Here is a 12,680-nt window from a genome sequence, read left to right as displayed (position 1 = left end):
TGAAGATATTTCCATGTTTATACGGATAGGGGTGTAGTTATTTACATGTTTATACAGATAGCGATGTAGATATTTCCATGTTGATAGAGATAGTGGTGTAGATAATTCCAATTTTATACAGATAGCAGTGTAGATATTTCCAAGTGCGTACAGATAGCGGTGTAGATATTTCCAAGTTTATAGAGATGGCGGTATAGATATTTCCATGTTCATACAGATGGCAGTGTAGATATTTCCATGTTTATAGAGATGGCGGTGTAGATATTTTCATGTTTACACAGATAGCGGTGTAGATATTTCCATGTTTACACAGATAGTGGTGTAGACATTTCCATGTTAACACAGATAGCTGTGAGGATATTTCCATGTTTATGCAGATAGCGGTGTAGATATTTCCATGCTTATACAGATGGCGGTGCGGATATTTCCATGTTTATACAGATAGTGGTGCAGATATTTCCAAGTTTATACAGATAGCGGTGTAGATATTTCCATCTTATTACAGATAGCGGTGTAGATATGTCCATGTTCGTACAGATGGCCGTGTAGATATTTCCATGTTCATACAGATGGCTTTGTAGATATTTCGATGTTCATACAGATGGCGGTGTAGATATTTACATGTTCATACAGATGGCGGGGCAGATATTTCCATGTTCGTACGGATGGCAGTGTAGATATTTCCATGTTCATAGAGGTGGCGGTGTATATATTTCCATGTTTATACAGATAGCGGTATAGGTATTTCCATGTATATACAGATGGTGGTGTAGATATATCCATGTTTATAGAGATGGCAGTCAAGATATTTCCTTGTTTACAGAGATAGCGGTGTAGTTATTTCCAAGTTTATAGAGACAGCGTTGTAGATATTTCCAAGTTTATACAGATAGCGGTGAAGATATTTCCATGTTTATACAGATAGCGGTGTAGACATTTCCATGTTTATATAGATAGCAGTGTGGATATTTCCATGTTTATAGAGATAGTGGTGTAGATAGTTTCAATTTTATACCGAGAGCAGTGTAGATATTTCCAAGTTCCTACAGAGAGCGGTGTAGATATTTCCACGTTTATAGAGATGGCGGTGTAGATATTTCCATGTTCATACAGATGGCGGTGTAGATATTTCCATGTTTATGGGGATGGCGGTGTAGATATTTTCATATTTACACAGATGGCGGTGTACATATTTCCATGTTTACACAGATAGCGGTGTAGACATTTCCATGTTTACACAGATAGCGGTGTGGATATTTCCATGTTTATGCAGATAGAAGTGTAGATATTTCCATGTTTATTCAGATAGCAGTGCGGATATTTCCAAGTTTATACAGATAGTTGGGCAGATGTTTCCATGTTTATACAGATATCGGTGTAGATATTTCCATCTTAATACATATGGCGGTGTAGATATGTCCATGTTTGTACAGATGGCAGTGTAGATATTTCCATGTTCATACAGATGGCGGTGTAGATATTTCGAAGTTTATAGAGATAGCGCTGTTGTTATTTCCATATTTATAGAGAAATCTGTGTAGATATTTCCACGTATATTCAGACAGCTGTTTAGATATTTAAATGTTCATGCAGATAGCGGTGTAGATATTTCCATGTTCATGCAGATGCCGGTGTACATATATCCATGTTCATACAAATGGCGGAGAAGATATTTCCATGTTCATACAGATGGCGGTGTAGATATTTCCACGTTCATACAAATGGCGGTGTAGATATTTCCATGTTCATAGAGATGGCGGTGTAGATATTTCCATGTTTATACAGATAGCAGTGTAGTTATTTCCATGTTTATAGAGATAGCAATGTAGATATTTCCATTGATATACAGATAGCTGTGACGATATTTGCATGTTCATACAGATAGCGGTGTAGATATTTCCATGTTCGTACAGGTAGCGGTGTAGATATTTCCATGTTCTTACAGATAGCGGTGTAGATATTTCCATGTTCATACAGATAGCGGTGTAGATATTTCCATGTTCATACAGTTAGCGGTGTAGATATTTCCATGTTCATATAGATGGCGGTGTAGATATTTACATGTTCATACAGATGGCGGTATAGATATTTCCATGTTCGTACAGATGGCGGTGTAGATATTTCCATGTTCTTAGAGATGGCTTTGTAGATATTTCCATGTTTATGCAGATAGCGGTACAGATATTTCCATTTTTATACAGATGGTGGTGTAGATATTCCTATGTTTATAGAGATGGCGGTCTAGATATTTCCATGTTTACAGAGATAGTGGAGTAGCTATTTCCAAGTTTATAGAGACAGCGTTGTAGATATTTCCGTGTTTATACAGATAGCGGTGAAGATATTTCCATGTTTATACAGATAGCGGTGTAGATATTTCCATGCTTATACAGATAGCAGTGTAGATATTTCCATGTTTATTGAGATAGTGGTGTAGATAATTTCAATTTTATACAGACAGCATTCTAGATATTTCCAAGTTCATACAGATAGCGGTGTAGATATTTCAACGTTTATACAGATGGCGGTGTAGATATTTCCATGTTCATACAGATGGCGGTGTAGATATTTCCATGTTTATAGGGATGGCGGTGTAGATATTTTCATGCTTACACAGATGGCGGTGTAGATATTTCCATGTTTACACAGATAGCGGTGTAGACATTTCCATGTTTACACAGATGGCGGTGTGGATATTTCCATGTTTATGCAGATAGCAGTGTAGATATTTCCATGTTTATACAGATAGCGGTGCGGATATTTCCATGTTTATACAGATAGTTGGGCAGATATTTCCATGTTTATACAGATAGCGGTGCAGATATTTCCATCTTAATACAGATGGCGGTGTAGATATGTCCATGTTCGTATAGATGGCGGTGTAGATATTTCCATGTTCATACAGATGGCAGTGTAGATATTTCGAAGTTTATAGAGATAGCGCTGTAGATATTTGCACACTTATAGAGAAATCTGTGTAGATATTTCCATGTATATTCAGATAGCTGTGTAGATATATCCATGTTCATGCAGAGAGCGGTGTAGATATTTCCATGTTCATCCAGATGCTGGTGTACATATATCCATGTTCATACAGATGGCGATGAAGATATTTCCATGTTCATACAGATGGCGGTGTAGATATTTCCATGTTCATACAAACGGCGGTGTAGATATTTCCATGTTCATAGAGATGGTGGTGTAGATATTTCCATGTTCATACAAATGGCGGTGTAGATATTTCCATGTTCATAGAGATGGCGGTGCTGATATTTCCATATTTATAGAGATAGCAGTGTAGTTATTTCCATGTTTATAGAGATAGAAGTGTAGATATTTCCATTGATATACAGATAGCGGTGTAGATATTTCCATGTTTATGCAGATAGCGGTGTAGATATTTCCATGTTTATACAGATAGCGGTGCGGTTATTTCCATGTTTATGCAGATAGTCGTGCAGATATTTCCATGTTTATACAGATATCGGTGTAGATATATCCATCTTAGAACAGATGGAGGTGTAGATATGTCCATGTTCGTATAGATGGCGGTGTAGATATTTCCATGTTCATACAGATGGCGGTGTAGATATTTCGAAGTTTATAGAGATAGCGCTGTAGTTATTTCCATATTTATAGAGAAATCTGTGTAGATATTTCCATGTATATGCAGATAGCTGTGTAGATATTTCCATGTTCATGCACATAGCGGTGTAGATATTTCCATGTTCATCCAGATGGCGGTGTACATATATCCATGTTCATACAGATGGCGGTGAAGATATTTCCATGTTCATACAGATGGTGGTGTAGGTATTTCCATGTTCATACAAATGGCGGTGTAGATATTTCCATGTTCATAGAGATGGCAGTGTAGATATTTCCAGGTTCATACAAATGGCGGTGTAGATATTTCCATGTTCATAAAGATGGCCGTGTAGATATTTCCATGTTTATACAGATAGCAGTGTAGTTATTTCCATGTTTATAGAGATACCAGTGTGGATATTTCCATTGATAAACAGATAGCTGTGTAGATATTTCCATGTTCATACAGAGGGCGGTGTAGATATTTACATGTTCATACAGATGGTGATGTGGATATTTCCATGTTCATACAGATAGCGGTGTAGAGACTTCCATGTTCATACAGATAGCGGTGTAGATATTTCCACATTCATACAGATAGCGGTCTAGATTTTTCCAGGTTCATACCAATAGCGGTGTAGACATTTCCATGTTCATACAGTTAGTGGTGTAGATATTTCCATGTTCATACAGATGGCGGTGTAGATATTTACAAGTTCATACAGATGGCGGTGTAGATATTTCCATGTTCGTACGGATGGCAGTGTAGATATTTCCATGTTCATACAGGTGGCGGTGTAGATATTTCCATGTTTATGCAGATAGTAGTGTAGTTATTTCCATGTTTATAGAGATAGCAGTGTAGATATTTCCATTGATATACAGATAGCTCTGTAGATATTTGCATGGTCATACAGATAGCGCTGTAGTTATTTCCATGCCCATACAGATAGCGGTGTAGATATTTCCATGTTCATACAGATAGCGGTGTAGATATTTCCATGTTCATACAGATAACTGTGTAGATATTTCCATGTTCATACAGATAGCGGTGTAGATATTTCCATGTTCATACAGTTAGCGGTGTAGATATTTCCATGTTCATACAGTTGGCGGTGTAGATATTTCCATGTTCGTACAGATGGCGGTGTAGAAATTTCCATGTTCGTACAGATGGCGGTGTAGATATTTCCTTGTTCATACGGATGGCGGTGTACATATTTCCATGTTCATACAGGTGGCGGTGTAGATATTTCCCTGTTTATACAGATAGCAGTGTAGTTATTTCCATGTTTATAGAGATAGCAGTGTAGACAGTTCCATTGATATACAGATAGCTGTGTAGATATTTGCATGTTCATTCAGATAGCGGTGTAGATATTTCCATGTTCATGCAGATGGCGGTGTAGATATTTCCATGTTCATACAGATGGTGGTGTAGATATTTCCATCTTCATACAGATGGCGGTGTAGATATTTCCATGTTCATAGAGATAGCGGTGCAGATATTTCCATGTTCATACAGCTAGCGGTGTAGATATTTCCATGTTCATACAGATGGCGGTGTAGATATTTACATGTTCATACACATGGCAGTGTAGATATTTCCATGTTCGTACGGATGGCAGTATAGATATTTCCATGTTCATACTGGTGACGGTGTAGATATTTCCATGTTTATACAGATAGCAGTGTAGTTATTTCCATGTTTATAGAGATAGCTGTGTAGATATTTCCATTGATATACAGATAGCTGTGTAGATATTTGCATGTTCATACAGATAGCGGTGTAGATATTTCCATGTTCGTACAGATAGCGGTGTAGATATTTCCATGTTCATACAGATAGCGGTGTAGATATTTCCATGTTCATACAGATAACGGTGGAGATATTTCCATGTTCATACAGATAGCGGTGTAGATATTTCCATGTTCATACAGTTAGTAGTGTAGATATTTCCATGCTCATACAGATGGCGGTGTAGATATTTACATGTTCATACACATGGCACTGTAGATATTTCCATGTTCGTACGGATGGCAGTATAGATATTTCCATGTTCATACTGGTGACGGTGTAGATATTTCCATGTTTATACTGATAGCAGTGTAGTTATTTCCATGTTTATAGAGATAGCTGTGTAGATATTTCCATTGATATACAGATAGCTGTGTAGATATTTGCATGTTCATACATATAGCGTTGTAGATATTTCCCTGTTCGTACAGATACAGGTGTAGATATTTCCATGTTCATACAGATAACGGTGTAGATATTTCCATGTTCATACAGATAACGGTTGAGATATTTCCATGTTCATACAGATAGCGGTGTAGATATTTCCATGTTCGTACAGATAGCGGTGTAGATATTTCCATGTTCATACAGATAGCGGTGTAGATATTTCCATGTTCATACCGATAGCGGTGTAGATATTTCCATGTTCATACCAATAGCGGTGTAGATATTTCCATGTTCAGTTAGCGGTGTAGATATTTACATGTTCATACAGATGGCGCTGTAGATATTTCCATGTTCGTGCGGATGGAAGTGTAGATATTTCCAAGTTCATACAGGTGGCGGTGTAGATATTTCCCTGTTTATACAGATAGCAGTGTAGTTATTTCCATGTTTATACAGATAGCAGTGTAGGTATTTCCATTGATATACAGATGGCTGTGTAGATATTTGCATGTTCATACAGATAGCGGTGTACATATTTCCATGTTCGTACAGATAGCAGTGTAGATATTTCCATGTTCATACAGATAGCGGTGGAGATATTTCCATGTTCATACAGATAACGGTGTAGATATTTCCATGTTCATACAGATAGCGGTGTAGATATTTCCATGTTCATACAGTTAGCGGTGTAGATATTTCCATGTTCATATAGATGGCGGTGTAGATATTTACATGTTCATACAGATGGCGGTATAGATATTTCCATGTTCGTACATATGGCGGTGTAGATATTTCCATGTTCTTAGAGATGGCTTTGTAGATATTTCCATGTTTATGCAGATAGCGGTACAGATATTTCCATTTTTATACAGATGGTGGTGTAGATATTCCTATGTTTATAGAGATGGCGGTCTAGATATTTCCATGTTTACAGAGATAGTGGAGTAGCTATTTCCAAGTTTATAGAGACAGCGTTGTAGATATTTCCATGTTTATACAGATAGCGGTGAAGATATTTCCATGTTTATACAGATAGCGGTGTAGATATTTCCATGCTTATACAGATAGCAGTGTAGATATTTCCATGTTTATTGAGATAGTGGTGTAGATAATTTCAATTTTATACAGACAGCATTCTAGATATTTCCAAGTTCATACAGATAGCGGTGTAGATATTTCAACGTTTATACAGATGGCGGTGTAGATATTTCCATGTTCATACAGATGGCGGTGTAGATATTTCCATGTTTATAGGGATGGCGGTGTAGATATTTTCATGCTTACACAGATGGCGGTGTAGATATTTCCATGTTTACACAGATAGCGGTGTAGACATTTCCATGTTTACACAGATGGCGGTGTGGATATTTCCATGTTTATGCAGATAGCAGTGTAGATATTTCCATGTTTATACAGATAGCGGTGCGGATATTTCCATGTTTATACAGATAGTTGGGCAGATATTTCCATGTTTATACAGATAGCGGTGCAGATATTTCCATCTTAATACAGATGGCGGTGTAGATATGTCCATGTTCGTATAGATGGCGGTGTAGATATTTCCATGTTCATACAGATGGCAGTGTAGATATTTCGAAGTTTATAGAGATAGCGCTGTAGATATTTGCACACTTATAGAGAAATCTGTGTAGATATTTCCATGTATATTCAGATAGCTGTGTAGATATATCCATGTTCATGCAGAGAGCGGTGTAGATATTTCCATGTTCATCCAGATGCTGGTGTACATATATCCATGTTCATACAGATGGCGATGAAGATATTTCCATGTTCATACAGATGGCGGTGTAGATATTTCCATGTTCATACAAACGGCGGTGTAGATATTTCCATGTTCATAGAGAAGGTGGTGTAGATATTTCCATGTTCATACAAATGGCGGTGTAGATATTTCCATGTTCATAGAGATGGCGGGGCTGATATTTCCATATTTATAGAGATAGCAGTGTAGTTATTTCCATGTTTATAGAGATAGTAGTGTAGATATTTCCATTGATATACAGATAGCGGTGTAGATATTTCCATGTTTATGCAGATAGCGGTGTAGATATTTCCATGTTTATACAGATAGCGGTGCGGTTATTTCCATGTTTATGCAGATAGTCGTGCAGATATTTCCATGTTTATACAGATATCGGTGTAGATATATCCATCTTAGAAAGGATGGAGGTGTAGATATGTCCATGTTCGTATAGATGGCGGTGTAGATATTTCCATGTTCATACAGATGGCGGTGTAGATATTTCGAAGTTTATAGAGATAGCGCTGTAGTTATTTCCATATTTATAGAGAAATCTGTGTAGATATTTCCATGTATATGCAGATAGCTGTGTAGATATTTCCATGTTCATGCACATAGCGGTGTAGATATTTCCATGTTCATCCAGATGGCGGTGTACATATATCCATGTTCATACAGATGGCGGTGAAGATATTTCCATGTTCATACAGATGGTGGTGTAGGTATTTCCATGTTCATACAAATGGCGGTGTAGATATTTCCATGTTCATAGAGATGGCAGTGTAGATATTTCCAGGTTCATACAAATGGCGGTGTAGATATTTCCATGTTCATAAAGATGGCCGTGTAGATATTTCCATGTTTATACAGATAGCAGTATAGTTATTTCCATGTTTATAGAGATACCAGTGTGGATATTTCCATTGATAAACAGATAGCTGTGTAGATATTTCCATGTTCATACAGAGGGCGGTGTAGATATTTACATGTTCATACAGATGGTGATTTGGATATTTCCATGTTCATACAGATAGCGGTGTAGAGATTTCCATGTTCATACAGATAGCGGTGTAGATATTTCCACATTCATACAGATAGCGGTCTAGATTTTTCCAGGTTCATACCAATAGCGGTGTAGACATTTCCATGTTCATACAGTTAGTGGTGTAGATATTTCCATGTTCATACAGATGGCGGTGTAGATATTTACAAGTTCATACAGATGGCGGTGTAGATATTTCCATGTTCGTACGGATGGCAGTGTAGATATTTCCATGTTCATACAGGTGGCGGTGTAGATATTTCCATGTTTATGCAGATAGTAGTGTAGTTATTTCCATGTTTATAGAGATAGCAGTGTAGATATTTCCATTGATATACAGATAGCTCTGTAAATATTTGCATTGTCATACAGATAGCGCTGTAGGTATTTCCATGCTCATACAGATAGCGGTGTAGATATTTCCATGTTCATACAGATAGCGGTGTAGATATTTCCATGTTCATACAGATAACTGTGTAGATATTTCCATGTTCATACAGATAGCGGTGTAGATATTTCCATGTTCATACAGTTAGCGGTGTAGATATTTCCATGTTCATACAGATGGCGGTGTAGATATTTCCATGTTCGTACAGATGGCGGTATAGATATTTCCATGTTCGTACAGATGGCGGTGCAGATATTTCCATGTTCATAGAGATGGCGGTGTAGATATTTCCATGTTTATGCAGATAGCGGTATAGATATTTCCATGTTTATACAGATGGTGGTGTAGATATTTCCATGTTTATAGAGACGGCGGTCTAGATATTTCCATGTTTACAGAGATAGTGGTGTAGTTATTTCTAATTTTATAGAGACAGCTTTGTAGGGATTTCCATGTTTATACAGATAGCGGTGAAGATATTTCCATGTTTATACACATAGCGGTGTAGATATTTCCATGTTTATACAGATAGCAGTGTAGATATTTCCATGTTTATAGAGATAGTGGTGTAGATAATTTCAATTTTATACAGAGGGCAGTGTAGATATTTCCACGTTCATACAGATAGCGGTGTAGATATTTCCACGTTTATAGAGATGGCGGTGCAGATATTTCCATGCTCATACAGAGGACGGTGTAGATATTTGCATGTTTATAGGGATGGCGGTGTAGATATTTTCATGTTTACACAGATGGCGGTGTAGATATTTCCATGTTTACACAGATAGCGGTGTAGACATTTCCATGTTTACACAGATAGCGGTGTGGATATTTCCGTGTTCATGCAGATAGCAGTGTAGATATTTCCATGTTTATACAGATAGCGGTGCGGATATTTCCATGTTTATACAGATAGTTGGGCCGATATTTCCATGTTTATAGAGATAGCGGTGTAGATATTTCCATCTTAATACAGATGGCGGTGTAGATATGTCCATGTTTGTACAGATGGTGGTGTAGATATTTCCATGTTCATACAGATGGCGGTGTAGATATTTCGAAGTTTATAGAGATAGCGCTGTAGTTATTTCCATATTTATAGAGAAATCTGTGTAGATTTTTCCATGTATATTCAGATAGCTGTGTAGATAGATCCATGTTCATGCAGATAGCGGTGTAGATATTTCCATGTTCATCCAGATGCTGGTGTACATATATCCATGTTCATATAGATGGCGTTGAAGATATTTCCATGTTCATACAGATGGTGGTGTAGATATTTCCATGTTCATACAAATGGCGCTGTAGATATTTCCATGTTCATAGAGATGGCGGTGTAGATATTTCCATGTTCATACAAATGGCGGTGTAGATATTTCCATGTTCATAGAGATGGCGGTGTTGATATTTCCATATTTATAGAGATAGCAGTGTAGTTATTTCCATGTTTATAGAGATAGCAGTGTAGATATTTCCATTGATATACAGATAGCTGTGTAGATATTTGCATGTTCATAGAGATAGCTGTGTAGATATTTCCATGTTCATACAGATATCGGTGTAGATATTTCCATGTTCATACAGATAACGGTGGAGATATTTCCATGTTCATACAGATAGCGGTGTAGATATTTCCATGTTCATACAGTTAGTAGTGTAGATATTTCCATGCTCATACAGATGGCGGTGTAGATATTTACATGTTCATACACATGGCACTGTAGATATTTCCATGTTCGTACGGATGGCAGTATAGATATTTCCATGTTCATACTGGTGACGGTGTAGATATTTCCATGTTTATACTGATAGCAGTGTAGTTATTTCCATGTTTATAGAGATAGCTGTGTAGATATTTCCATTGATATACAGATAGCTGTGTAGATATTTGCATGTTCATACATATAGCGGTGTAGATATTTCCCTGTTCGTACAGATACAGGTGTAGATATTTCCATGTTCATACAGATAACGGTGTAGATATTTCCATGTTCATACAGATAACGGTTGAGATATTTCCATGTTCATACAGATAGCGGTGTAGATATTTCCATGTTCGTACAGATAGCGGTGTAGATATTTCCATGTTCATACAGATAGCGGTGTAGATATTTCCATGTTCATACCGATAGCGGTGTAGATATTTCCATGTTCATACCAATAGCGGTGTAGATATTTCCATGTTCAGTTAGCGGTGTAGATATTTACATGTTCATACAGATGGCGCTGTAGATATTTCCATGTTCGTGCGGATGGAAGTGTAGATATTTCCAAGTTCATACAGGTGGCGATGTAGATATTTCCCTGTTTATACAGATAGCAGTGTAGTTATTTCCATGTTTATACAGATAGCAGTGTAGGTATTTCCATTGATATACAGATGGCTGTGTAGATATTTGCATGTTCATACAGATAGCGGTGTACATATTTCCATGTTCGTACAGATAGCAGTGTAGATATTTCCATGTTCATACAGATAGCGGTGGAGATATTTCCATGTTCATACAGATAACGGTGTAGATATTTCCATGTTTATACAGATAGCAGTGTAGTTATTTCCTTGTTTGTAGAGATAGTGGTGTAGATAATTTCAATTTCATACAGATAGCTGTGTAGACATTTGCATGTTCATACGGATAGCTGTGTAGATAATTCCATGTTCATACAGATAGCGGTGTAGATATTTCCATGTTCATGCAGATAGCGGTGTAGATAATTCCATGTTCATACCAATAGCGGTGTAGATATTTCCATGTCCATACAGATAGCGGTGTAGATATTTCCATGTTCATACAGATGGTGGTGTAGATATTTACATGTCCATACAGATGGCGGTGTAGTTATTTCCATCTTCATACGATGGCAGTGTAGATATTTCCATGTTCATACAGGTGGCGGTGTAGATATTTCCATGTTTATACAGATAGCAGTGTAGTTATTTCCATGTTTATAGAGATAGCAGTGAAGGTATTTCTATGCATATACAGATAGCTGTGTAGATATTTGCATGTTCATACAGATAGCGATGTAAATATTTCCATGTTCGTACAGATAGTGGTGTAGATATTTCCATGTTCATACAGTTAGCGGTTTAGATATTTACATGTTCATACAGATAGCGGTGTAGAGATTTCCATGTTCGTACAGATGGCGGTGTAGATATTTCCATGTTCATAGAGATGGCGGTGTAGATATTTCCATGTTTATGCAGATAGCGGTGTAGATATTTCCATGTTTATACAGATGGTGGTGTAGATATTTCCATGTTCATAGAGATGGCGGTCTAGATATTTCCATGTTTATAGAGATAGTGGTGTAGTTATTTCCAAGTTTATAGAGACAGCGTTGTAGATATTTCCATGTTTATACAGATAGCGGTGAAGGTGTTTCCATGTTTATACAGATAGCGGTGTAGATATTTCCATGTTTATACAGATAGCATTGTAGATATTTCCAAATTCATACAGACAGCGGTGTAGATATTTCCACGTTGATAGAGATGGCAGTGTAGATATTTCCATGTTCATACAGATGGCGGTGTAGATATTTCCATGTTTATAGACATATCGGTGTAGATATTTTCATGTTTACACAGATGGCGGTGTAGATATTTCCGTGTTTACTCAGATAGCGGTGTGGATATTTCCATGTTTATGCAGATAGCGGTGTAGATATTTCCATGTTTATACAGACAGCGGTGCGGATATTTCCATGT

Source organism: Gorilla gorilla, chromosome 10 (assembly GCF_029281585.2).
Source record: "Gorilla gorilla gorilla isolate KB3781 chromosome 10, NHGRI_mGorGor1-v2.1_pri, whole genome shotgun sequence".
Taxonomy (NCBI): Eukaryota; Metazoa; Chordata; class Mammalia; order Primates; family Hominidae; genus Gorilla; species Gorilla gorilla.
The sequence above is the reverse complement of the archived record's forward strand: the minus strand, read 5'-3'. Positions refer to the sequence as shown.